At 47.5% G+C, this 27,477-nt stretch overlaps 2 pseudogenes; both read right to left on the bottom strand.

Annotated features, from left to right (window-relative positions):
- The window catches only part of LOC132766168 (zinc finger protein 208-like), a 146,698-nt pseudogene extending 122,394 nt beyond the window's left edge, over nucleotides 1-24,304 (bottom strand).
- LOC132766166 (zinc finger protein 208-like) overlaps nucleotides 13,601-27,477 on the bottom strand; it is a 40,173-nt pseudogene continuing 26,296 nt past the window's right edge.

A 27,477-nucleotide genomic window follows, 5' to 3' on the forward strand; every position in this document is an offset into this window, starting at 1 on the left:
GGCATTGGTATGGCTTCTCTCCTGTGTAGAGTCTTTTGTGCCTCACCAAGGCTGAACTGTTAGCAAAACATTTCCCACATTCCTTGCATTTGTATGTCCTCTCTCCTGTATGGAGTGTTTTGTGCCTTACCAAGTTTGAACTGCAAGCAAAACATTTCCCACAATCTGGGCATCTGTATGGTTTTTCTCCTGTATGAGTTCTCTGGTGGATTGTGAGGGATGAATAATAAGTAAAACATTGTCCACAATCCTTGCATTTGTACGATTTCTTTCCTGTATGGATGCTCTGATGTTTCATTAGTGATGTCTTCCGAGGAAAACACTTTCCACACTCCTGGCATTGGTATGGCTTCTCTCCTGTGTGGACTCTTTTGTGTCTCACCAAGGCTGAATTGTAAGCAAAACATATCCCACACTGCTGACATTGGTATGGCTTCTCTCCTGTGTGGAGTCTTTTGTGCCTCACCAAGGCTGAACTGTAAGCAAAACATTTCCCACACTCCTGGCATTGGTATGGCTTCTCTCCTGTGTGGAGTCTTTTGTGCCTCACCAAGTGTGACCTGTAAGCAAAACATTTCCCACACTCCTGGCATTGGTATGGCTTCTCTCCTGTGTGGAGTCTTTTGTGCCTCACAGAGTGTGAACTCTGGATAACAGATTTCCCACACTCCTGGCTTATGAGATTTTCAGTTCCTTCAAAGATTTCTTCTTGGCTTAGATCTGGCAGTTTGTAATCAGCAATACATTTTGCTGATTCTTTCCATTTATTTTGGCTTTCCCCAGAACTGAGTGTCTTGTGAAGAATAAGTTCCATATACTGGATAAAACACTGCCCATATACATTGCATTTGGAAGACCTTTCTCTGGCAGAACCTCCAGCTTCTTTGTGGTTTTGCTGGCGTCTAGGAAGGCCCCCCCTGTGTCCCAAATGCTTCCTGTGTTTGTTGTTCCAGTTATCTGTTGTGAAGGAGACAGAAACAATAATTTTTCAGTGTAAGCATTAAGGAATTTAGGGAAATAATATAAGAAGGAGATTGAAATGATCCTTAAAATAACATATGGAGGAAAGTATGGAAGAAAAGATTGTGGGATTGTGGCGCAGCTGGCTGAGTGTCAGCTGCATTAAGATCACTCTGACCAAAAGGTCATGAGTTCGAAGCCAGCCCGGGCTGGAGTGGGTGTCCAGCCATTGTGTAGCCCGTTGTCGACCTTTGCAACCCAAAAGACAGTTGCATCTGTCAAGTAGGAAAGTAAGGTACCACCTTGTGTGGGAGGCTAAATTTAACTAATTTATGAGGCCATAAAGAAAAAAGACTCCGGGGAATGTGGAATGCGGAAGAACTTCATCGGTGTCGTTGATGGACGATGAAAAGCAGCAGCTTCCCTGGCAGCCAGAAAAAAGTTAAATAGCCTCAGTGTATTTGTCTGTTAAACGTTGTTTGTCAAACTGGCATTGAATGTTTGCCATAAGTTTACTGTAATCCGCCCTGAGTCCCCTGCAGGGTGAGAAGGGCGGAATATAAGAACTGTAAATAAATAAATATAGATGATGCCCGCTCCCTACCCCTTGTTTGGTAAAAATGGACACTCTTTGTCCGGCTGGAGCCTCTGAGGGAGAGGTGAGTAACATATGCTCCAGAGGCTGCCTGTTCCTCAGCCCAGCCTGGCTTTTTATTCTGTCTCCTTCTTTCTGGGAGAATGGATGACTTTTCCCTTCACATTCAAATGCTCACCTTTTTCTCTAGCTAAATCTTTACCTTACTACCATCCATTTTACAGTTTTGCATGACAAGGCTGGAAAGATACAAGATTGTGACTGTAAAGAAAAAGGGGAAAAAAGAATGAAGGCAGAGAAGGGAACAAAAATTTAAAAAAAATCTGCAAAACGTGACCAGATATAGTGACCTCCACATAACACCACCCTGGAGAGAGTGGATATTGCCTCCTAACCATCCTGGTTTGTGAGGAGTGAGAAGACTGTGCACCAGAGGGAAGAGCTGTTAGTAACCCAAATGCCGCAATCTCAGAGACTTCTTGGAAATACCATTCTGTGGACTCTCCCTTTGTTCAGCCAATTGCTCTGGTTCCAATACCTGTCTAATTCTGCCTGGCTTTTACAGGGGAGCGGCAACTTCTTCACCTATGAGAATTTAGGGAAGTGGCAGGGGATATATGAACTATTTCCTAAGCTTTAGGGTGGAATTAATATACAGAGTGTTTCAAAAAGATGGACTCAATTTGAAATAGCTATATTTCTGTAATTGTGAATCTACCATGAATGACACTCTCACCACTTGAAAGAGAGGGGCACAGAGTTGGATTACTGCTATATGGCTCTTCCAGTGCACAAAAAACCCTGAGCCCCAAACATTGACAAGCACAGTACGCATTATGTTTTAGGTCACCATCTTGCGAATGACTGAGGCAGGGGCTGTTTGTGTGCTGGGAGAGGCAGAATAGAAAGAGAGCTTAGCTTCAGATATGCAAAGGCTAGCCTGCCTGATTGTGAGGAAATACTTAGTCGATGATCTGCGCCGGGAGCTCGACAGGGGGAGTGTGTCCCTGTTGGTGCTGCTGGACCTCTCAGCGGCCTTCGATATCGTCGACCACGGTATCCTTCTGGGGCGCCTTGCGGGGATGGGTCTAGGAGGTACTGTTCTGCAGTGGCTCCGGTCCTTCATGGAGGGCCGGTCTCAGAAGGTGTTACTGGGAGACTCCTGTTCAGCCCCACAACCTTTGTCTTGTGGGGTTCCTCAGGGTTCAATATTGTCTCCCATGTTGTTCAACATATACAAGAAGCCGCTGGGAGAGATCATCCGGAGTTTCGGACTGCAATGTCATCTGTACGCAGATGATGTCCAACTCTGTCACTCCTTTCCACCTGCTACTAAGGAGGCTGTCGAGGTCCTGAACCGGTGCTTGGCCGCTGTGACGGTCTGGATGAGGGCGAACAAATTGAAATTGAATCCAGACAAGACAGAGGTACTCCTGGTTAGTCGTAAGGCTGAACAGGGTATAGGGTTACAGCCTGTGTTGGATGGGGTCGCACTCCCCCTGAAGACGCAGGTTCGCAGTTTGGGTGTGATCCTGGACTCATCGCTGAACCTGGAACCCCAGGTTTCGGCGGTGACCAGGGGAGCATTCGCACAGTTAAAACTCGTGCGCCAACTGCGCCCGTACCTTGGGAAGTCTGACTTGGCCACGGTAGTCCATGCTCTGGTCACATCCCGTTTAGATTACTGCAACGTTCTCTACGTGAGGTTGCCTTTGAAGACGGTTCGGAAGCTCCAACTAGTCCAAGGCTCGGCAGCCATGATACTAACAGGAGCGGAGCGCAGGGAGCATACTACTCCTCTGCTGCACCAGCTCCACTGGCTGCCGATTTGCTACCGAGCCCAATTCAAAGTGCTGGCGTTGGCCTTTAAAGCCCTAAACGGTTCTGGCCCAACCTACCTATCCGAACGTATCTCGGCCTATCAGCCCACCAGGACCCTTAGATCTTCTGGGGAGGCCCTGCTCTCTATCCCGCCTGCTTCACAGGTGCGGCTGGCGGGGACGAGAGACAGGGCCTTTTCTGTGGTGGCCCCTCGGCTGTGGAACGCCCTTCCCATGTTGGTAAGATCAGCCCCCTCGCTAATGGTGTTCCGGAAAAGATTAAAAACCTGGATGTTTGAACAAGCATTTGGTTAATCAGTGCAATGAATGTGACGATTACAGGAATGGAAATATGGACAACGAATCTGGATCACGACTCTAGTTATGAGATGCATTGTGTTGTTATTGTTGTGTTGATATTGTATACTGTGCTTTATGGTTTTAAATTGTAGATTGTTGTTGATTATCTTGTTGTAAACCGCGTTGAGTCGCCAGTTAGGCTGAGAAACGGCGGTATACAAGTAAAGTAAATAAATAAATAAATAAATAAATAAATAAATAGAATACCACACTGATAATAAGATGCATAGCCGTGCCTGCATATCTGAATCCAAGGGAAGTTTGTTCTTTTTCATGATCCTTTCCCCGGCCACTTTCTCCAGCAACCTGCTCCCTCCCACTCGTTGCCTCTCTCTCTCACACACACACACTCATGGGAGGAGGGGGGGGGGAGAGAGAGAGAAAGAGAGAGAATGATCTGGGGTGAATCATATTGTGTCCAATTCTGGGCACCACAATTGAAGAGAGATATTGACAAGCTGGAATGTGTCCAGAGGAGGGCGATGTCACATTGCCAGGCTCTGTTGTATTCAGATAGAGATGAATCAAAAAAATTCCCAGTCTGAGTTAAACAATTTAATTAAAACAAATAACCTCACAATTGAAAGCAATATAAAAACAATACGGCTGAATGAAACATAGCTGAGGCACAGATTCAATGAGTGCAATATATTTTTGCAGGAGTGCAAGAAAATGCAACAATACCGTAAACTGGGCAGAAAATACTGCCATAACACATTTTGAGATAGGACATATGCCAGTGTAAAATGCGGGCCGGGATAAAGTGCGGAACTTCAAGTAGGGACAAGAAAGTTTCTTGTGAGCCGCTTAGTCAAAAGCGCACCAGGACATCCAGGTTTTTAGTTGACTCCAAAAGAAGGACAAGGTGGGAGCCTGTCTGATCTCTCTAGGGAGGGAGTTCCAGAGCCGGGAGGCCACCACCGAGAAGGCTCACTCCCTCGTCCCCACCAACCGTGCATGTGACGGCGGGGGGGGGGGGGGAGAGCACTGCCTCCCCAGAAGATCTCAAGGTATGCACTGGTTCATAGGGAAAGATGCAATTGCAAGATAAGCAGGTCCCAAACCGTTTAGGGCTTTATAGGTGATGATCTGCACCTTAAATTGGGACCGGAAACTTATTGGAAGCCAGTGAAGCTGTTTAAACAAGAGGGTTGACCCCTCTCTGTAACCAGCTCCTGCGAGTAGTTTGGCTTCAGATCTCTGGACCAACTGTAGTTTCCGGGCCATCTTCAAGGGCAATCCCACTTAGAGCGTATTGCAGTAATCCAGCCTAGAGGTGACTAGGCCATGGACCATCATGGCCAGATCAGATTTCACGAGGTACGGGCGCAGCTGGCACACAAGGTTTAACTGTGCAAAGGCCCTCCCAGCCACCGCCGACACCTGAGCATCAAGTCCAGAAGGACCCCCAAGCTGTGGACCTGTGTCCTCAGAGGGAGTGCGACCGCATCGAGCACAGGTAGCCACCCTATACCCCGATCAGTCCCATGACTGGCCAGGAGGACCTCTGTTTTGTCAGGATTAAGCTTCAGCTTGTTAGCCCTCATCCAGTCCATCACAGCCGTCAGGCACTGGTCCAGGACCCGAGGGGCTTCCCTGGAATGTGGTAGAAAAGAGTAATAGAGTAGAGTGTCATCCGCGTAGAGATGGCACCAAACTCCAAAACTCAGGATGATCTCACCCAGCGGTTTCATGTAGATATTGAATAGCATGGGGGAAAGAATGGAACCTTGCGAGACCCCACAGGTCAATGGCCAGGGGTCCGAGCAGGTGTCCCCCAGCTTCACCAACTGGGTACAGCCCTCAAGGAAGGAACGGAGCCACTGGAGTTCAGCGCCCCCGAGATCCATCCCCGAGAGTCGAGCCAGAAGGATACCATGGTTGATGGTATCGAAAGCCACTGAGATGTCCAAGAGAACCAACAAGGACACACTCCCCTGTCAAGCTCTCTGCGGAGATCATCATCCAAGGCGGAGCTGTCAGCGGCTAGCAGCGGCTTATGATACTGTAAACCAAATTACTTCTACAAGACAGCTAAGGATTGGAATCCACCATTTTGAAATAGAAGTTCCCAACAATGGGTGATCCTTACCAAGAGAGTCCACCATCCCATGAATCTCCTCCATGATCTGCCCGTGCAAGGCTTTCTGACCAGGACTCAGGAGAGCCCACTCCTCCAAAGAGAAATGGACACCCACATCCTCAAAGGCGATTGGGCCCTGGTGGGAAAAGGAAAATAAGGGAAATCAAGAAAAAGAATTACAAGAATCTTTGGAAATGGTTCTGTTTCAAAAGATGTTTGGTGATTGAACCTTGAACCAATGACCCCCAGGCAGCTCCCTTCCTCCTCTGCCAGGAATCCTTCTGCTTACCTGATTTACTTCCACTCCATCACAAAGCGGAAGATGCGACTTCGGCCACAACGTCATTCCAGCCCCTGGGAGAGAGAGAGAGAGAGAGAGAGAGAGAGAGAGCAAGGGGTGGAAAGCTGATCACAAAAACATGCCTCAGAGAAGAGAATTACACTCCTGAAAAGAAACCTATGAGACTATGAAGACAGGAGCATTCTCCAGCCCAGGAATTGTAAAGTTTTGGAGTTTAGCACTTTTTCTTCTCATGCAGTGCTGTGAATAGGTTGGATTGAAACTAGTAATGGGCTTAGTAGTTCAATGGACTAAAGTTATTCTTGGTTGTCTGTTTGTCTTCCAGCACAGTTTCAGGCCTCATCTTAGCTTCGGGTTTCACCCGGGAACATACTATATGGCTAATACTTCAGTCCCACCCAACAGTATGCAAATGTAGAAGTATAACTATACAGAATACTCCAAATCACACTGAAATTACACCTTTTGCAACCAAATACTTACCTATATACTCATCTCAAGGCCAAATGTTCCTACATGTATGTCTTCTCTAGCTCAAGCTGATTGTGCATTTGTTACAATCCCCTGAAGGGGAAGTTACACCGGCATAAAACAGCAAAACACCCCCAAAGGGCTCCTTCTTACCCTCCAAGGCTGCAGCCCCATCTCCTTCCTGCTTGAGCTCCTTCTGCTGGAGGTTCTGGGTGGTGTCTGATGGAGGTTTCTCAGATTCAGGAACATCAGGATGGACCTCAATGCAGTCATTTTGGACCTAGAAGAGCACAGAAAATTCCAAAAGTAGTATGGAGAAAAATCAGGGTCATCAAATTTGAGTAGCGAAGTAACCAAGCTCACAGTGGATATGGAGGTGAGAGCAGGAGGGGCAGAGCAGGGGGGAAAAGAGGCCGAGGGAGCAGGGTCTGGCTTCTCCCTCACATTGGTCCCATCTTGGAAGAAAGGCAAGACATACGTCACAAGGTGAGTGAAACCAAAAGGCAATGCTCCCACCTGTCCTTCCTGCTTCTCGTCCTCTGCCCGACTCAGGAGGAAGCCTTCCGCCAGGGCCACCGCCTGGGAAGAGGTCTCTGCCCCACACTCTCGGACCCAGCTCCCCATCTCTGAGGGCAGGATGCTCAGGAACTGCTCCAGGATCACCAGGTCCAGCATCTCCGCCTTGGTGTGTTGCTCTGGCTTCAGCCACTGGCGGCAGAGAGAGTGGAGGCGGCTGCAAACCTCTCTGGGTCCCTCGCCCTCTCGGAAGGAGGACTGCCTGAAGCGCTGGAACTGTATGTGTTTATCCAGGATCAGCTGCGTAGTTATTTCCCAGGATTCCCCAATCTTCCCGGGAGCCCTTCCTGCTTCAGGTCCAGGTGATTTGGGTCTCTCCATGTTGGATCCCCTCAGATGAAGAACCCTACCGTATCCAAAATGCTCTTCCTCCATGTTCTCTCAAGGGAAAGAAATCCCAGAACAGGCTCGACTCCAAAATTCTCAGCCAAAAATCACATTTCCTCTGTGAAAGAAAGTCAGAATTAGACAACAGGCTTTCTTTGAGAGTAAAAAAAAAAACAAAAACCCCAAGCCATTTATGTATTTATTTCAGAGCCAGGTATTGCTGGGCCCTCCTTTCACTGGGTTCTCTGCTTCTCCAGCCTCCAGAACTCTCCTGGCCTCACCTGGCCTCCCATTGAGCTCCCATTCAGTCCCAACCCACACTGATTCCCCCACCCCCCACCCCGATTTCTTCGGGTGATGTCTCGTGATCCATAGCCTTCCTAATAAAGAACCGAGGGACTTTGAAACAAGAGACAAAAATTAATATAACAACTAAAGTAAAATATTTGGAAATGTAGACTGTCATGATAAAATATGCTGTATAGTTTGAATGAGATTGTATGAAAGGCATATGAATGCGGCCCAATTGGGCAGAAGATACCATTCTAAGGAATGAGGCCTGGAAAACTACAAGAAAGAGGTGAAGAATTTATGAACAGTAATTAAAAATTGCTGATGAGACCTCTGACAAATGATTAACTGTTGACATTGCTGACTTGATGGACTTTTGGTGGAAAAACAACTTGTTTACATTGCCAAAGACAATGGTTGTTTTAAGTAAGGAAGTCAACACTGTGGCTCCTTACAGAAATGTTTACAAGCCTGCTCGATAAGGAAAGCCAACTAAACAAAATCAACATCTGTCCAGGAACTGATGGGATCTGCCTGTCAGCAATGTACACTTTCAGAATCACATCAACAGAAAACACGACATAAAAGGACTCCTCTCTCTCTCTCTCTCTGAAAGCGTGTGCCAGACCGACTGAACACCATTTCTGAACACCATCGTGAACAGCCTCCTCCTCCCAAGAAGCTAATCATCTTCAACAAGAAGGATGGTTAGAACGCTTGATGAGTAGAGTAGATGTCGATGCCACATTGAATGTTAGAGAAGGACTGAATGTTAGAGAAGATATGTAAATGTTGATGCCACATCCCCCTTTGTCCATGTAACCAAGTTAATTATTCTAAAGCCCAGGACTGGAGTCTGCGTCTGATTCTGTCTCTGAAAGTATTTAATGCAACCTGTCTCACTGAAAGCAGAAGAAAAGAACCTATTTAATGTTTTTAAAAGTACAGGGTGAGGCAGCATAACTTCCTTTTTTCAAAACTTAATAAAACTCATTGTATGAATCAGAATGTTTTTTTTATATAATGTAGGCGCATACCTACATTATATAAAGTTGAAGTACTTTGGCCACATCATGAGGAGACAGCAAAGCCTAGAGAAGACAATGATGCTGGGGAAAGTGGAAGGCAAAAGGAAGAGGGGCCGACCAAGGGCAAGATGGATGGATGGCATCCTTGAAGTGACTGGACTGACCTTGAAGGAGCTGGGGGTGGTAACGGCCGACAGGGAGCTCTGGCGTGGGCTGGTCCCTGAGGTCACGAAGAGCCGGAGACGACTGAACGAATGAACAACAACAGGCGCATACCTAAAGTTTTGTTTTACATACCGTAAAAACTGGGGTACTAGACAACGGGGGCTATAAGACGACCCTCCAATTTTAGAAGACAAAATAGAGTGTTGGGGATATACTCGCCGTTTAAGACGAGTCCCCAAACCAGGCGCTTCTCGGGCCGCTCTGCTTCCTAGCCTGGCTAGGAAGCAGAGCGGCCTAAGCAGCCGGGAATGCCCTTCTGCTTAGCCGCACTTTTTCCTAGCTGGGCTTTGCGAGAATCGCGTCTTCTCTCGCGACGCGATTCTCACGAGGCCTGGCTAGGAAGTAGAGCGGACTAAGTGGCCTAAGCAGAAGGGCTTTCCAGGCTGCTTAGGCCGCTCTGCTTCCTAGCCGGGCTTTGCGAGAATCGCGTCGCGGGAAAAGACGAGGTTCTTGCGAAGCCCGTCAAGGAAGCAGAGCAGCCTGAGCAGCGCGGGAAGCAGCCAGGGGCCCGGCCGCCAACAAAGGAGAGGCCTGGGCCTATGCAAGGAAGGCAGCCAGGAAGGGAGGGAGGATGGGGAGCCTGCCCGGGAGCAAGTATGGTAATTTTATTTTAATTTTATACCCGGGGTACTAGACGACCCCCAAAATTTTATAAGCTTTTAAATGCCTAAAAAGTTGTCTAGTACCCCGGTAGTTTTGATAGTTTTACAATAGTTTTGAAGATCAAATTAGGTAAGTGACGCCCCCCACTCTCCATAAACTGAGTAAACCAATTTCTGGCGTTTGTCATGACTCTTGCCAGCATAGCCGGCATTATGTTGGCAATTTCCTTCTGGACGTTGATCTTCAAATCTTGTAAGGTCCTTGGACGGTTCACATAAACACGGGATTTCAAAAAACCCCGTAGAAAAAAACCACAAGGGGCCAAATCTGGAGAGCGGGCCGGCCACTCCAAATCCGCTCGAAAAGTAGGCCTCAATGGCAAAAGCACGCTCCTCACTGTTCCAACGCACGATGGCGACTGCACTGTGTCAGGACAAAACTTTACACTCCGGCCGCTCAAACAAGACCACGAGCGCTCCGCTACGTCTTCACCCGACTGAATTGTTTAAGTTATGCTGCCTCACCCTGTACTTCTGACAAGATGACAAAGAGAAACCCTGAATTATTTAAAAACTCAAGGAGGAAAAAGCGGTGAGAGGCAGGCAGGTGAGTGGGTGGGCAGGGGAACGCCCTGGGCCCCTCTCTCTCTCCCTGCCTGCCTCTCATAGAATCATAGAATCAAAGAGTTGGAAGAGACCTCATGGGCCATCCAGTCCAACCCTATTCTGCCAAGAAGCAGGAATATTGCATTCAAATCACCCCTGACAGATGGCCATCCAGCCCCTGTTTAAAAGTTTCCAAAGAAGGAGCCTTCACCATACTCCGGGCCAGAGAGTTCCACTGCTGAACAGCTCTCACAGTCAGGAAGTTCTTCCTCATGTTCAGGTGGAATCTCCTCTCTTGTAGTTTGAAGCCATTGTTCCATTGCGTCCTAGTCTCCAAGGAAACAGAAAACAAGCTTGCTCCCTCCTCCCTGTGGCTTCCTCTCACATATTTATACATGGCTATCATATCCCCTCTCAGCCTTCTCTTCTTCAGGCTAAACATGCCCAGCTCCTTAAGCCGCTCCTCATAGGGCTTGTTCTCCAGACTCTTGATCATTTTAGTCGCCCTCCTGGGCCAATCTCTCCCTCCCTCCTCCCAAGGATCCCCCGGCTGCTCCCTTGTGCTGACCCCCATCCCCTTTGCAGCAGGCCCCCTTCTCTCCATCTTCTTCCAAGGAGGAGAGCTTAGGAAGGGGTGGTTTCCCTTCTCCTTCTCGGCCAGGGTGTGTTAGGAGGCCAACCTGGGAGGGAAGGAGGCCTGGGCCCACTTTGGCCCTCCCTCCAGGTGTGGTGGGCTTCGGCCCCTCTTCGGCCCTTTGGAGATGGAATGGGAAGAAGACCCACCAGAAGGAGAGGAGGAAGAAGCCAAAAGGGGGAAACTCTTCTCTCCCAGCCAGGCAAGGAAGAGTGAAGTGGAGGGAGTTTCGTTCCTAGAAGGGCAGGAAGGCCCACTTCCTTCCTGCCTCTCTGGGAACCACACTCCCTCCCCTTAACCCTTCCTTGACCAGAGTTACACTGGAAGGAGGGGGAAAGAGCCTCTCTCCAAAGCCCTGGAACCAAAGGGCGAAAGATGAAGGCAGAGACAGAGTCATGGAAGAAATATTCTGTATTCATAGGATAGTTAGTTAGATATATTCTCTCCCTGCCAAACCCTTGCTGCCCAACCCCACTGAACATTAAGGGGAATCCATCCATCCAGGGAGCAGAGCAGAGCAGAGCTTCCATCTACAACAGAGAAAGGAGGTCTCAGCCCGGGGTCAAGGCCCAGAGCTCCCTTTTTTCAAGGAGACACAGCAAAAGAGATTTAAAGATAGGCTTAAAGCCAACCTCAAAAACTGTGGCATAGACATCGAGAACAGGTTACAGCCTGTGTTAGACGGGGTTACACTCCCCCTGAAGACGCAGGTTCGCAGCTTGGGAGTGATCCTGGACTCATCGCTGAGGTCTCGGCGGTGGCCAGGGGAACCTTTGCACAATTAAAGCTTGTGCTCCAGCTGCGCCCATACCTTGGGAAGTCTGATCTGGCCACGGTGATCCACGCTCTGGTTACATCCCAAATAGATTACTGTAACACACTTTACGTGGGGTTGCCTTTGAAGACTGTTAGGAAACTCCAACTAGTCCAACGGGCGGCAGCCGGATTACTCACCGGAGCGGCGTACAGGGAGCATACCACCCCCGTTACATCAACTCCACTGGCTGCCGATCCAATTCCGAGCACAATTCAAAGTGCTGGTTTTGACCTACAAAACCCTATACGGTTCCGGCCCAGTGTATTTGTCCGAATGGATCTCCCTCTACATCCCATCTCGAACTTTAAGATCGTCTGGGGAGGCCCTGCTCTCAACCCCGCCACTATCACAAGTGAGGTTGGCGGGGACGAGGAGCAGGGTCTTCTCAGTGGTGGCCCCTCACCTGTGGAACTCACTCCCCGGGGAGATTAGATCAGCGACTTCCCTTTTGGCGTTCAGGAAAAAATTGAAGACCTGGATATGGGACCAAGCTTTTGGACATTCTGGCAGCTAAGGAAAGATCTGACGATAAACATGGGAGAATGGAATTGGAATGGATAAACAGAACTCTGAACACTGAGCATGAGATTGTTTTGCTATTTTACTATGTATTAATGTTTTTAACTTGTTAATTGTTTAAATTGCTTTTATGTATTGTTTGTTCATTGATTTAGGCATCGAATTGTGCCTTCGTTTGTAAGCCGCCCTGAGTCCCCCCTCGGGGGTGAGAAGGGCGGGGTAAAAGTAATTGAAATAAATAAATAAATAAATAAACTGGGAAACCCTGGCCCTTGAGTGTCATCCGCGTAGAGATGGCACCGAACTCCAAAACTCAGGATGATCTTACCCAGCGGTTTCATGTAGATATTGAATAGCATGGGGAAAAGAATGGAAACTTGTGGGACCCCACAGGTCAATGGCCAGGGGTCCGAGCAGGTGTCCCCCAGCTTCACCAACTGGGTACGGCCCTCAAGGAAGGAACGGAGCCACTGGAGTGCAGCGCCCCCAAGACCCATCCCCGAGAGTCTACCCAGAAGGGTACCATGGTCGATGGTATCGAAAGCCGCTGAGATGTCCAAGAGAACCAACAAGGACACAATCCCCTTGTCAAGCTCTCTGCAGAGATCATCCACCAAGGTGACCAAAGCCATCTCGCTACCGTGACCAGGCCTGAAGCCAGACTGAAATGGGTCCAGATAATCAGTATGGAGGTCAGCTGTGACCAGCAGTGCTGCGGAATTCGAAGAGGCACGAATGGCTTTTTATTCTGTCTCCTTGTTTCTGGGGGAATGGATGACTTTGGCCTTCACATTCCAATGCTTGCCGTTTTTTCTAGCTTAAGACATTACCTTGCTACCACTCATTTCACAATCGCTCCCTCTTTTTTATTTCTCTCCCCAACCTCCAATCCTCTCTTCCCATGGTCACTTAAGGTTGGATATTTCTGCTCCTATGTGGAAGGGCCCATGTCTAATTTTGTAGTGCTGCAGAGATTGTTACCGTTTTGCCTGACAAGGCTGGAAAGATACAAGATAGTGACTGTAAAGCAAAAGAGGAGAATAATGGAGGCAGAGAAGGGAACAAAAAAGGGATGTGTTTCACTCCGGCGGGAAGGTAAGGGTGGTCCATGCAGTCCTGCCGGCCAGGTGACCTTGGAGGTGTCTACGGACAATGCCGGCTCTTTGGCTTAGAAACGGATTTGAGCACCAACCCCCAAAGTCAGACGCGACTGGACTGAATCTCAGGGGAAAACCTTTACCTTCATCATTCTTCATCCCTTCTCCCAGTCAGGGACTCCAGGTTTACAGGAGATAAAATTGATATGGCTTTTTTCATTATGCAAAGGTTTAAAATATAACTAAAATAAAATAAAACACAGACCATTGGAAAGAAGAACAGCAAATATAGAAAACGTAGAACATGGAAGGCCTTTTTTCCTGTCCAATTACCCCCCAAGGCCTGAGGAAACAAAAGGATCTTCACTTGCCAACAAAAAGATAGCAAATGGTAGTTCCCCATTTTCAGCCCATAAGAGGGATATTGTCTGTCCGTCCATCCATTCCTTTCTCGTTTAAATGCAATCTAGTATACACTGTGGTTTCACGTATTGTCAGGAGATGGATTCCCACCTTTTATGAGCAAAGCTTGAGGTTGTATTGTCTAAGCCAAAAATGTAGGTGATGAACAAGCACTTCCATTAGTTTTTCTCACTTGAATTAGAGTACAATGAAGTTTTCAATCTGAAATTGTGTCTGCTGCCATTATTTATTCAATATTGATTGATTTAAGTTTGCTCACAAAGTCGTATCCTTGATCACACAGCAACTGCTATAAAACAAAAAGCCTTTGTTTAACCTTCATAAAAGAGGAGCATTGCCTCCTTGCCCTCAAAGTCATGTTCAATTTGCGTGAACACATAACATGCTTTTAAAATAATTGGTTTGAGAATCGTTTTTAAACCTCCAAAGGATTGTCACAAGCTATACCCTACTTGAAGCAAGGGAATCACACGCCTTAATTGGGAAATGTTTAATGTATAGCTTTCAGCACCAGAATTGTCCAGAACCCACCATTTCCCTGTTGCAACACATATTATTAGTATTTTCCCCGACTCCTTGGATGATTTATCTCCTGTATGTAATCTCTGATGATTCAAAAAGTATGAACCCCAACAAAAACATTTCCCACACTCCTGGCATTGGTATGGCTTCTCTCCTGTGTGAAGTTTTCTGTGCTTCACAAAGGCTGAGCTGTAAACAAAACATTTCCCACAATCTAGGCATCTGTATGTTTTCTCTCCTGTATGAGTTCTCTGGTGGCTTACAAGAAATGAATTCTGAGTAAAACATTGTCCACAATCCAGGTATTTGTACAGTTTCTTTCTTGTATGGATGCTCTGGTGTTTCAGAACTAATGACTTCCAAGGAAAACACTTCCCACACTCCTGGCACTGATATGGTTTCTCTCCAGTGTGATGACATTTGTGCCTCACAAAAGCTGAACAGTCAGCAAAACATTTCCCACACTCCTGGCATTGCTATGGCTTCTCTCCTGTGTGGAGTCTTTTGTGCTTCACTAAATTTGAATTGCGAACAAAACATTTCCCACACTCCTGGCATTGGTATGGCTTCTCTCCTGTGTGGACTCTTTTGTGGCTCACCAAGTTTGAACTCTGAGCAAAACATTTCCCACACTCCTGGCAATGGTATGGCTTCTCTCCTGTGTGGAGTCTTCTGTGCCTCACCAAGTGTGAACTGCCAGCAAAACATTTCCCACACTCTTGGCATTGGTATGGCTTCTCTCCTGTGTGGAATCTTTTGTGGCTCACCAATTGTGAACTGCGAGCAAAACATTTCCCACACTCCTGGCAATGGTATTGCTTTTCTCCTTTGTGGAGTATTTTGTGACTCACCAAATGTGAACTCTCAGCGAAACATTTCCCACACTCCTGGCAATGGTATGACTTCTCTCCTGTGTGGAGTCTTTTGTGCTTCACCAAATCTGAACTGCAAGCAAAATATTTCCCACATGCCTGGCACTGGTACGGCTTCTCTCCTGTGTGGAGTCTTTTGTGGATCACAAAGTCTGAACTGTAAGCAAAACATTTCCCACACTCCTGGCATTGGTACGGCTTCTCTCCTGTGTGGACTCTTTTGTGGCTCACCAAGGATGAATTTACAGCAAAACATTTTCCACACTCCTGGCATTGGTATGGCTTCTCTCCTGTGTGGAGTCTTTTGTGCCTCACCAAGTGCGACCTGTAAAGAAAACATTTACCACACTCCTGGCATTGGTATGGCGTCTCTCCTTTGTGGAGTTTTTTGTGACTCACCAAATGTGAACTCTTACTGAAACATTTCCCACAGTCTTGGCATTGGTATGGCTTCTCTCCTGTGTGGAGTTTTTTGTGGCTCACTAAGTCTGAACTCACAGCAAAAGATTTCCCACACTCCTGGCATTGGTATGGCTTCTCTCCTGTGTGGAGTTTTTTGTGGCTCACTAAGTCTGAACCCACAGTAAAAGATTTCCCACACTCCTGGCATTGGTATTGCTTTTCTCCTTTGTGGAGTTTTTTGTGGCTCACTAAGTCTGAACTCACAGCAAAAGATTTCCCACACTCCTGGCATTGGTATTGCTTTTCTCCTTTGTGGAGTTTTTTGTGACTCTCCAAATGTAAACTCTCTGCGAAACATTTCCCACACTCCTGGCATCGGTATGGCTTCTCTCCTTTGTGGAGTCTTTTGTGCTTCACCAAGGCTGAACTGTAAGCAAAACATTTCCCACACTCCTGGCATTGGTATGGCTTCTCTCCTGTGTGGACTCTTTTGTGGCTCACCAAGGATGAATTCACAGTAAAACATTTCCCACACTCCTGGCATTGGTATGGCTTCTCTCCTGTGTGGAGTCTTTTGTGCCTCACGAAGTGTGAACTGTAAACAAAATATTTACCACACTCCTGGCATTGGTATGGCGTCTCACCTGTGTGTAGTTTTTTGTGGCTCAATAAGTCTGAACTCACAGCAAAAGATTTCCCACACTCCTGGCATTGGTATTGCTTTTCTCCTGTGTGGAATCTTTTGTGGCTCACCAAGGCTGAACGCACAGCAAAACATTTCCCACAGTCCTGGCATTGGTATGGCTTCTCTCCTGTGTGCTGTCTTTTGTGGCTCACCAATTGTGAACTGCGAGCAAAACATTTCCCACACTCCTGGCATTGGTACGGCTTCTCTCCTGTGTGGAGTCTTTTGTGGCTCACCAAGGCTGAACTCTGAGTAAAACATTTCCCACACTCCTGGCATTGGTATGGCTTCTCTCCTGTGTGGATTCTTTTGTGGTCCACCAAAGCTGAACTGTAAGCAAAACATTTCCCACACTCCTGGCATTGGTACGGCTTCTCTCCTGTGTGGACTCTTTTGTGGCTCACCAAGGATGAATTCACAGCAAAACATTTCCCACACTCCTGGCATTGGTACGGCTTCTCTCCTGTGTGGAGTCTTTTGTGCCTCACCAAGGCTGAACTGTAATCAAAACATTTCCCACATTCCTTGCATTTGTATGCCTTCTCTCTTGTGTGGAGTCTTTTGTGCCTCACAGAGTGCGAACTCTGGATAACAGATTGCCCACACTCCTGGCTTATGAGATCTTCAGTTCCTTCAAAGATTTCTTCTTGGCTCAAATCTGGCAGTTTGTAATCAGCAATACATTTTGATGATACTTTCCATTTACAATGACTTTTCCCAGCGCTGAGTGTTTTGTGAAGTATAAGTCCCATATTTTGGGTAAAACACTGCCCACATATATTGCATTTGTAGGGCCTTTCTCTGGCAGAACCTCCATCTTCTCTGTGGCCTTGCTGGCGTCTAGGAAGTCCCGCATTGTGTCGCAAATGCTTCCTGTGTTTGGTGTTCGAGTTATCTGTTGTGAAGAAGGAGGACAGAAATAATCATCCTTCAGTGTGAGTGATAAGGACTTTAGGGAAATAATATAAGAAGGTGATTGAAATGATGGGTATGGAGGAAAAGAAGATATAAATGCTGTCCTCTCCCTACCCCTTGTTCGGTAAAGATGGACACTCTTTGTCTGGCTGGAGCCTCTGAGGGAGAGGTGAGTAACATATGCTCCAGAGGCTACCTGTTCCTCAGCCCAGCCTGGCTTTTTATTCTGTCTCTTTGTTTCTGGGAGAATGGATGACTTTTCCCTTCACATTGAAATGCTCACCTTTTTCTCTAGCTAAATCTTTACCTTACTACCACCCATTTTACAGTTTTGCATGACAAGGCTGGAAAGATACAAGATTGTGGCTGTAAAGAAAAAGGGGAGAAAAGAATGAAGGCAGAGAAGGGAACAAAAAAAGGAATGTCTGCAGGACTCAACCAGATATAATGACCTCCACGTAACACCACCCTGGAGAGAGTGGATATTGCCTCCTAATCATCCCGGTTTGTGAGGAGTGAGAAGACTGTGCACCAGAGGGAAGAGCTGGTGGTAATCCAAATGCCGCAATCACAGAGACTTCTTGGAAATACCATTCTGAGGACTGTCCCTTTGTTCAGCCAATTGCTCTGGTTCCAATACTTGTCTAATTCTGCATGGCTTTTACAGGGGAGCGGCAACTTCTTCACCTATGAGAATTTAGGGAAGTGGCAGGGGATATATGAACTATTTCGTAAGCTGTAGGTTGGAATAAATATACAGAGTGTTTCAAAAAGATTTGAAATAGCTATATTTCTGTAATTGTGAATCTACCATGAATGACACTCTCACCACTTGAAAGAGAGGGGCATAGAGTTGGATTACTGCTATATGGCTCTCCCAGTGCACAAAAAACCCTGAGCCCCAAACATTCACAAGCACAGAACACAGAACGCTTTATGTTGCAGGTCACCATCTTGCGAATGACAGAGGCAGGGGCTGTTTGTGTGCTGGGAGAGGCAGCGTAGAAAGAGGTTTAACTGTGCAAAGGCCCTCCCAGCCACCGCCGACACCTGAGCATCAAGTGTCAAAGCGGAGTCCAGAAGGACCCCCAAGCTGTGGACCTGTGTCCTCAGAGGGAGTGCGACCCCATTGAGCACAGGTAGCCACCCTATGCCCAGATCAGTCCCACGATTGGCCAGGAGGACCTCTGTTTTGTCAGGATTAAGCTTCAGCTTGTTAGCCTTCATCCAGCCCATCACAGCCGTCAGGCACTGGTCCAGGACCCGGGGGGCTTCCCTGGAATGTGGTAGAAAAGAGTAATACAGTGTCATCCGCGTAGAGATGGCACCAAACTCCAAAACTCTGGATGATCTCACCCAGCGGTTTCATGTAGATATTGAATAGCATGGGGGAAAGAATGGAACCTTATGGGACCCCACAGGTCAATGGCCAGGGGTCCGAGCAGGTGGCCCCAGCTTCACCAACTAGGTACAGCCCTCAAGGAAGGAACGGAGCCACTGGAGTGCAGCGCCCCCAAGACGCATCCCCGAGAGTCTACCTAGAAGGATACCATGGGCGATGGTATCGAAAGCCGCTGAGATGTCCAAGAGAACCAACAAGGACACACTACCCCTGTCAAGCTCTCTGAGGAGATCATCCACCAAGGTGACCAAAGCCGTCTCGCTACCGTGACCAGGCCTGAAGCCAGACTGAAATGGGTCCAGATAATCAGTATCGTCCAAGAATAACTGGAGATGAGGAGCGACCACCCGCTCCAGAACGGAAAATTTGAGACAGGTCGGTAGTGATTCAAAACTGCTGAGTCAAGTGAAGCTTTCTTCAGGACTGGTCTCACTATGGCCTGTTTCAGGCAAGATGGCCTCAGGGAGGCATTGATAATCAGCTCTCTGGTGAAATTACACAAACCAGACAGCTGAGGATTGGAATCCAGCATTTTGATATAGAAATCCTCATCTGTGAGGGAGGCTTACCAAGAAAGTCCACCATCCCATGCATCTCCTCCATGATCTGCCTGTGCAAGGCTTTCTGACCAGGATTCAGGAGAGCCCACTCCTCCAAAGAGAAATGGACAGCCACGTCCTCAAAGGCGATTGGGCCCTGGTGGGAAAAGGAAAACAAGGGAAATCAAGAAAAAGAATTCCAAGAATCTTTGGAAATGGTTCTGATTCAAAAGATGTTTGGTGATTGTGCAGCAAATGATCCCCAGGCAGCTCCCTTCCTCCTCTCCCAGGAATCCTTCTGCTTACCTGATTCACTTCCACTCCATCACAAAGCGGAAGATGCGACTGTGGATTCGGCCACAACATCATTCCAGCCCCTGGGGGAGAGAGAGAGAGAGAGAGAGCAAGGGGTGGAAAGCTGATCACAGAAACATGTCTCAGAGGTGAAAATTACAGTCCTGAAAAGAAACCTATGAAGACAGGAGCATTCTCCAGCCCAGGAATTGAAAAGTTTTGGAGTTTAGCACTTTTTCTTCTCATGCAGTGCTGTGAATAGGTTGGACTGGAACTAGTAATAGGCTTGGTAGTTCAATGGACTAAAGTTATTCTTGGTTGTCTGTTTGTCTTCCAACTCAGTTTCAGGGCTCATCTTAGCTTCAGGTTTCACCCGGGAACATACCATATGGCTAATATTTCAGTCCCACCCAACAGTATGCAAATGTAGAAGTATAACTATACAGAATACTCCAAATCACACAGAAATTGTACCTTTTACAACCAAATGCTTCCCTATATACTCATCTCAAGGCCAAATGATCCTACATGTATGTCTTTTCTAGCTCAAGCGGATTGTGCATTTGTTACAATCCCCTGAAGGGGAAGTTACACAGGCATAAAACAGCAAAACACCCCCAAAGGATCCTTCTTACCCTCCAAGGCTGCAGCCCCATCTCCTTCCTGGTTGAGCTCCTCCTTGTGGAGGCTCTGGATGGGGCCTGGTGGAGGTTTCTCAGATTCAGGGACATCAGGGTGGACCTCAATGCAGTCATTTTGGGCCTAGAAGAGCACAGAAAATTCCAGTAGTATGGAGAAAGGTCAGGGTCATCAAATTTGAGTAGAGCAGCAACTGAGCTCAAGTGGTTATGGAGATGAGAGCAGGAGGGGCAGAGCAGGGGGGGGAAAGAGGCCGAGGGAGCAGGGTTCCAACTTATCTCTGTGACAGGTCCCATCTTGAAGGAAGGCAGGATGTACGTTTAATCTATCCATCAGTCTCAAGGTGAGGGAAGCCAAGAGGCAATGCTCTCACCTGTCCTTCCCGCTTCTCGTCCTCTGCCCGACTCAGGAGGAAGCCTTCCGCCAGGGCCACCGCCTGGGAAGAGGTCTCTGCCCCACACTCTCGGACCCAGCTCCCCATCTCTGGGGGCAGGATGCTCAGGAACTGCTCCAGGATCACCAGGTCCAGCATCTCCGCCTTGGTGTGTTGCTCTGGCTTCAGCCACTGGCGGCAGAGAGAGTGGAGGCGGCTGCAAACCTCTCTGGGTCCTTCACCCTCTCGGAAGGAGGAATGCCTGAAGCGCTGGATCTGTATGTGTTTATCCAGGATCAGCTGCGTAGTTATTTCCCAGGATTCCCCAATCTTCCCGGGAGCCCTTCCTGCTTCAGGTCCAGGTGACTTGGGTCTCTCCATGTTGGATCCCCTCAGATGAAGAACCCTACCGTATCCAAAATGCTCTTCCTCCGTGTTCTCTCAAGGGAAAGAAATCCCAGAACAGGCTCGACTCCAAAATTCTTAGCCAGAAATCACATTTCCTCTGTGAAAGAAAGTCAGAATTAGACAACAGGCTCCGGGATGTTTTTTCTTTGAGAGTAAAAACAAACCAAACCCTGAGCCATTTATTTATTTATTTCAGAGCCAGGTAATGCTGGGCCCTCCTTTCACTGGGTTCTCTGCTTCTCTGGCCTTGAAACATTCACTCCCATTACCAACATAAAATACTGGAGAAGTTTGGGGAAAATATACATACCTTGACATTGCTTGGTGCATTCTGGAGTCTGCGTCCAGATCCGGCAGGGAGGCTCGTGCCTCCGGCAAGCCCGGCAGGCGATGAAAGCCGGTACGGGAGGATCCCCCACGCGGCCTGGCCTTACGGGGAGCCTCTTGCCGGGTTCACATCCCTGCCGGATGGTGCGAAGGGGTCCTCACCTTCCCCCACGCCCCTGCTGCTCAGCGGGAGCGCGAGTGCGGCAAGGGAAGCTTCAAGGCCCTCGCCATCCCCCTTGCGCAAAGGGCCCTCGCCTGACTTGCACCCTTGCTGACTGGCAGGAGCGCGAAGGAGACCTCGCGCAAGCTGGAGCTGACCTGGAAAGCCTGGCTGTTTCCCTGGCACAGGGGCCGGCAGCCATTTTGAGGAGGCGGAGGGCTGGGGCCAACCGAGGCGCCTTCGCGACCCCAGAATATGGCCCAGCGACCCCCCCGGGGGTCGCGACCCCCAGGTTGAGAAGCGCTGCTCTAGATCATGGTCATATAGCCCGAAAAAACCTACAACAACCCACTAAAATAAAATATTTGGAAATCCAGATTATCATGATAAAATATGCTGTATATCTGTGGAATGGCTGGGGTGGGGCAAGAAGCTCTTCCCTGCTGCAGCTAGGTGTGAATGTTTCAACTGATCACCTTCATTAGCATTTGAAGGCCTGCCTGAGCCTGGGAAAATCTCTTGCTGGGAGGTGTTAATCTGTGCCTGGTTGTTTCCTCTCTGTTGTTTTGCTGTTGTAATTTTAGAGTTTTTTAATACTGGTAGCCAGATTTTGTTCATTTTCATGGTCCCTTCCTTTCTGTTGAAATTGTCCACATGCTTGTGGATTTCAATGGCTTCTCTGTGTAGTCTGACATGGTGGTTGTTGGTGTGGTCCAGCATTTCTGTGTTCTCAAATAATATGCTGTTTTCAGGCTGCTTCATCAGGTGCTCTGCTATGGCTGACTTCTCTGGTTGAAGGAGTCTGCAGTGCCTTTCATGTTCCTTGATGCGTGTCTGGGCAATGCTGCGTTTGGTGGTCCCTATGTGGACTTGTCCACAGCTGCATGGTATACGGTAGACTCCTGCAGAGGTGAGAGGATCCCTCTTGTCCTTTGCTGAACGTAGCATTTGTTGGATTTTCTTGGTGGGTTTGTAGATTGTTTGTATGTTGTGTTTCTTCTATGCTATGCTGTATAGTTTGAGAGAGATTGTATGAAAGGCATATGAATGCAGCCCAATTGGGCTGAAGATACCATTCTAAGGAATGAGGCCTGGAAAACTACAAGAAAGAGGTGAAGAACTCATGGACAGTAATTAAAAATTGCTGATGAGACCTGTGACAAATGATTAACTGTTGACATTACTGACTTGATGGTTCTATATATATATATATATATATATATATATATATATATGTGTGTGTGTGTGTGTGTGTGTGTGTGTGTGTGTGTGTGTGTGTCAGGGCAACCAGTCAATTATATTACATTTCTAACAGAACAAAGTAAACAAACAGACAAAATACAAAATTTGTGAGTTTGGTAGTTGATTAAATGTCCTTTGACCAGTATTTGGCTACTTGGAGTGCTTCTGGTGTTGCTGCAAGAAGGTCCTCCATGTGCATGTGGCAGGGCTCAGGTTGCATTGCAGCAGGTACTCAGTGGTTTGCTCCTCTCCACACTCGCATGTCGAGGATTCCACTTTGTAGCCCCATTTCTGAAGGTTGGCTCTGCATCTTGTGGTGCCAGAGCGTAGTCTGTTCAGAGCCTTCCAAGTCGCCCAGTCCTCTGTGTGCCCAGGGGGGAGTCTCTCATTTGGTATCAGCCATTGGTTGAGGTTCTGGGTTTGAGCCTGCCACTTTTGGACTCTCACTTGCTGAGGTGTCCCAGCGAGTGTCTATTAAGTGTCTATAATGGTTCTATTAAGTAAGGAAGTCAACACTGTGGCTCCTTACAGAAATGTTTACAAGGCTCCTGGATCAGGAAAGCCAATTAAACAAAATCAACACCTGTCCAGGAACTGATGAGATCTGCCTGTCAGCCATTTACACCTTCAGAATCACATCAACAGAAAACACGACATAAAAGGACTCCTCTCTCTCTCTCTCTCTCTCTGAAAGTGTGTGTCAGCCTGGCCTGGCCCTTCTCGTTCCTGCTCCACCTGGCCATCGGGTGCGTGAGCAGAGCTGGCACTCAATCGTTCTCTGCGTTTTATCCCTTCCCCATGACCGGCTCCCTTTCCCGATCCCCCGGCGCTCCACCCGCCTCCTCTCCTCTCTCCCCAATCCGCGGGTGGGCCAAGGGGCGGAGTCGCCGCGTCTGGCCCGCTTCGGGTCCGGAGGCGTGTCTGAAGACCCCAGCATGCGCACCAAAAGTCGCCTCTTCTCCTGACTTTCTCTTCAGCCATTGGGACCAAGAGAGAGAGAGAGAGAGAGAGCCCCTCTGGCTGGAGGTATCTCCCACCTCCGCTCCCTCCTTTGTTTTTGTGCCTACCTTCAGGAAAGGTGGGCATCTCCACCTCTCTCTCTCTCTTTCTCTCTCTCTCTCTCTCTCGGCCCCAATGGCTGAGGAGAAAGTCAGGAGAAGAGGTGACTTTTGGTGCACACGCCGGGGTCTTCAGGCACACCTCCGGACCTAAAGCGGGCCAGGCAAGGGAGCAAGTGCGGCAAGTGTAGTTACTGGGATGTATAGTTCACCTACAATCAAAGTGCATTCTGAACTTCACCAATGATGGAATTGAACCAAATATGGCACACAGAACTCCCACGACGAACAGAAAATATATATCAATGATTGGTTGGGGGGGGGGGGGGGGAGGGACCAAAATACTGTTTGCTTACCTTTGAAAATTACTTAGGGCCACCTCTGTAACTAGGTTAATTCTTCTAAAGCCCAGGACTGGAGTCTGCGTCTCATTCTGTCTCTGAAAGTACCTAATGCAACCTGTCTCACTGAAAGCGGAAGAAAAGAACCTATTTAATGTTTTGAAAAGTAAAAGGGTGAGGCAGCATAACTTCCTTTTCCCAAAACTTAATAAAACCCATTGTATGAATCAGAATTTATTTTATTTCTTTATAATGTAGGCACATACCTAAAGGCGGGTCTAAGGAGGCCCTCTTCTCTTCTCTTCTCTTCTCTTCTCTTCTCTTCTCTTCTCTTCTCTTCTCCCCCAGCCAGGCAAGGAAGAGTGAAGTGGAGGAAGTTTGGTTCCTAGAGGGGCAGGGAAGGTGGATCTGAGGAGGCCCACTTCCTACCTCTCTAGGAAGAAGACTCCCTCCCCTTAACCCTTCCTTGCCCAGCATTGCACTGGAAGGAGGGGGAAAGAGCCTCTCTCCAAAGCCCTGGAACTAAAGGACTGAAGGTGAAGGCAGAGACAGAGTCATGGAGGAAACATTCCATGTTAATACGATAATTAGATATATTTTCTCCCTGCCAAACCCTTCATTGACTATTCTAAAGCCTTTGACTGTGTGGATCATAATAAATTGTGGCAAGTTCTTGGTGGGATGGGCATCCCAAGCCCCCTTGTCTCTCTCCTGAGGAATCTGTACAAGGACCAAGTAGCAACAGTCAGAACTGACCACGGAACAACAGACTGGTTCAAGATTGGGAAAGGCGTACGGCAAGGCTGCATACTCTCACCCAACCTTTTTAACTTGTATGCAGAACACATCATGCGACGATGTGCGGGGCTTGATGAATGCAAAGCTGGGGTGAAAATTGCTGGAAGAAACATTAACAACCCCAGATATGCAGATGACACCACTCTGATGGCTGAAGGTGAGGAGGAGCTGAGGAGCCTTCTAATCAAGGTGAAAGAAGAAAGCGCAAAAGCCGGGTTGCAGCTAAACGTCAAAAAAACCAAGATTATGGCAACAAGAATGATTGACAACTGAAAAATAGAGGGAGAAACCGTGGAGGCCGTGACAGGCTTTGTATTTCTAGGCGCAAAGATTATTGCAGATGCAGACTGTGGCCAGGAAATCAGAAGACGCTTCCTTCAGTCTCGATAAAATAGTAAAGAGTAGAGACATCAGACTGGCAACAAAGATCCATTGCCTAGTCAAAGCCATGGTATTCCCTCTAGTCACCTACGGATGTGAGAGCTGGACCTTAGGGAAGGCTGAGCGAAGGGAGATCGATGCTTTTGAGCTGTGGTGTTGGAGGAAAGTGCTGAGAGTGCCGTGGACTGCGAGAAGATCCAACCAGTCCATCCTCCAGGAAATAAAGCCCGGCTGCTCATTGGAGGGAAGGATACTAGAGACAAAGTTGAAGTACTTTGGCCACATCATGAGGAGACAGCAAAGCCTAGAGAAGACAATTCTGCTGGGGAAAGTGGAAGGCAAAAGGAAGAGGGGCCGACCAAGGGCAAGATGGATGGATGGCATCCTTGAAGTGACTGGATTGGCCTTGAAGGAGCTGGGGGTGGTGACGGCCGACAGGGAGCTCTGGCGTGGACTGGTCCATGAGGTCACAAAGAGTCGGAGACGACTGAACGAATGAACAACAACACCAATTCATCCAGGGAGCAGAACAGAGCAGAGCCTCCACCGGCAACAGAGAAAGGAGGTCTCACCCTGGGGTCAAGGCCCAGGGCTCCCTTTTCCCAAGGAGGAGGAGGACAAGCTTGGGTGGGAAACACAGCAAAAGAGATTTAAAGATAGGCTTAAAGCCAACCTCAAAAGCTGTGTATAGACACTGAGAACTGGGAAGCCCTGGCTCTTGAGGGCTCTAACTGGAGGTCAGCTGTGACCAGCAGTGCTGCAGAATTCAAACAGGCACGAATGGAGGACGAAAGGTATACTGTTTCAAAATACAATATCCCAGTCAGCATTTTCCTAGTGGGAACAGGATAAGAATAATAATAGTAATCTTTATTTATTATTATTCCTGGTGTGCCATAATAATAATAATAATAATAATAATAATAATAAAGATTACTATTATTATGGCACACCAGGAAGATCTAATGAGAAACTAAATGTGTCTGGCTATTTTCCCAGTGACCATCGGTATGCCCTAAATTACTTTAATGCCCCCAAAAATGATACTCTACAGACAAGACTAAATTAACCAAATTGAGTTTACTGAATAAACAGGGTGAAATAAAACAAGGTATACAGAGGTGTAAATCTAAGGTAACAAATTTGATAGAGTTAGAACAGTGAAATATAAACTCTGAGGTAACAAACTATAAACTATGGGGCAAATATATTCTAATCTAAAATCTATAAACTTTGGCAAACATGTAATATTAACTATTACATGTATATGAGCTATCTATCTATAAGGCAAATATAACTATTCTATGGCAAATATGTGATAAGGATGGCCTGTTCAAATTGCTAGGCCAGACCAGACACTATCTGGCTAACTAACTTCAAGCTATGACCAAAAAGAATGCCATAAGAAGTTCTATCACCAGCCCATTCTGGCTCTGAGTCAGAATGGGCTGCACCAACTGAGCTCGGCCTCTAGGGGGAACCTAAGCTTCTCCCCTAAACTTGGCAAAATGGAACAGTCCAACAGGCAAACAGGGAAATAATACTAGGCCGAGACTTCACAATTATTATTATTATTATTATTATTATTATTAAACTTTATTTGTACCCCGCTAGCATCTCCCGAAGGACTCGATGCGGCCAAGGCCTCAACACACAATACAACAATACAAAACCTAAGGCAAATTAAAAACAATTAAAGCAATTTAAACAGCAAGCAATAAACAATACACTAAGACACAATAAAACTGGGCCGGGCCAGAGTAAAGGGTACAGGAATTAAAAGTGCTGATGTGACAGGTGGAATATAAGGCTTATAGGGCAAGTGCAGTGTGCAGTGTGCGGCAGTCTTAGTTTTAATAAAGTGCTTCTGGGACTTGGTTTCCTATTCGAGGAAGGCACATCGGAACAGCCAGGTCTTCAAGTTCTTTCTGAAGACTGCCAATGTAGGGGCCTGTCTAAGATCTTTGGGGAGGGTATTCCAGAGTCGGGGGGCCACCACGGAAAAGGCCCTGTCTCGTGTCCCCACCAAACGCGCTTGCGACGCAGGTGGGATCACGAGCAGGGCCTCTCCAGATGAACGAAGAGAACACGTGGGTTTGTAGACGTAGATGCAGTCACGCCACCATCTCCCCAATGGGGACTCAGGGCGGCTTACATGAGGCCAAGCCCAACAGCATATTACAATAAAATAAAGCCAAAACACAATAACAACACAGTAAAATACATACAACATATGAGTACAAAAACGATAAAGCAAAATCATACACAGTAAAATAAAACAACATAACAATGAGCGGGCTGCATGTGCAAGATAAAACTAAGATACTAAACATACTAAAATCAGGATGAGAGGGATGGAGCAGAATGTTTGTGGGGGAGAAACT

The sequence above is a fragment of the Anolis sagrei genome, chromosome 2 (genome assembly GCF_037176765.1).
Source record: "Anolis sagrei isolate rAnoSag1 chromosome 2, rAnoSag1.mat, whole genome shotgun sequence".
Lineage (NCBI taxonomy): Eukaryota > Metazoa > Chordata > Lepidosauria > Squamata > Dactyloidae > Anolis > Anolis sagrei.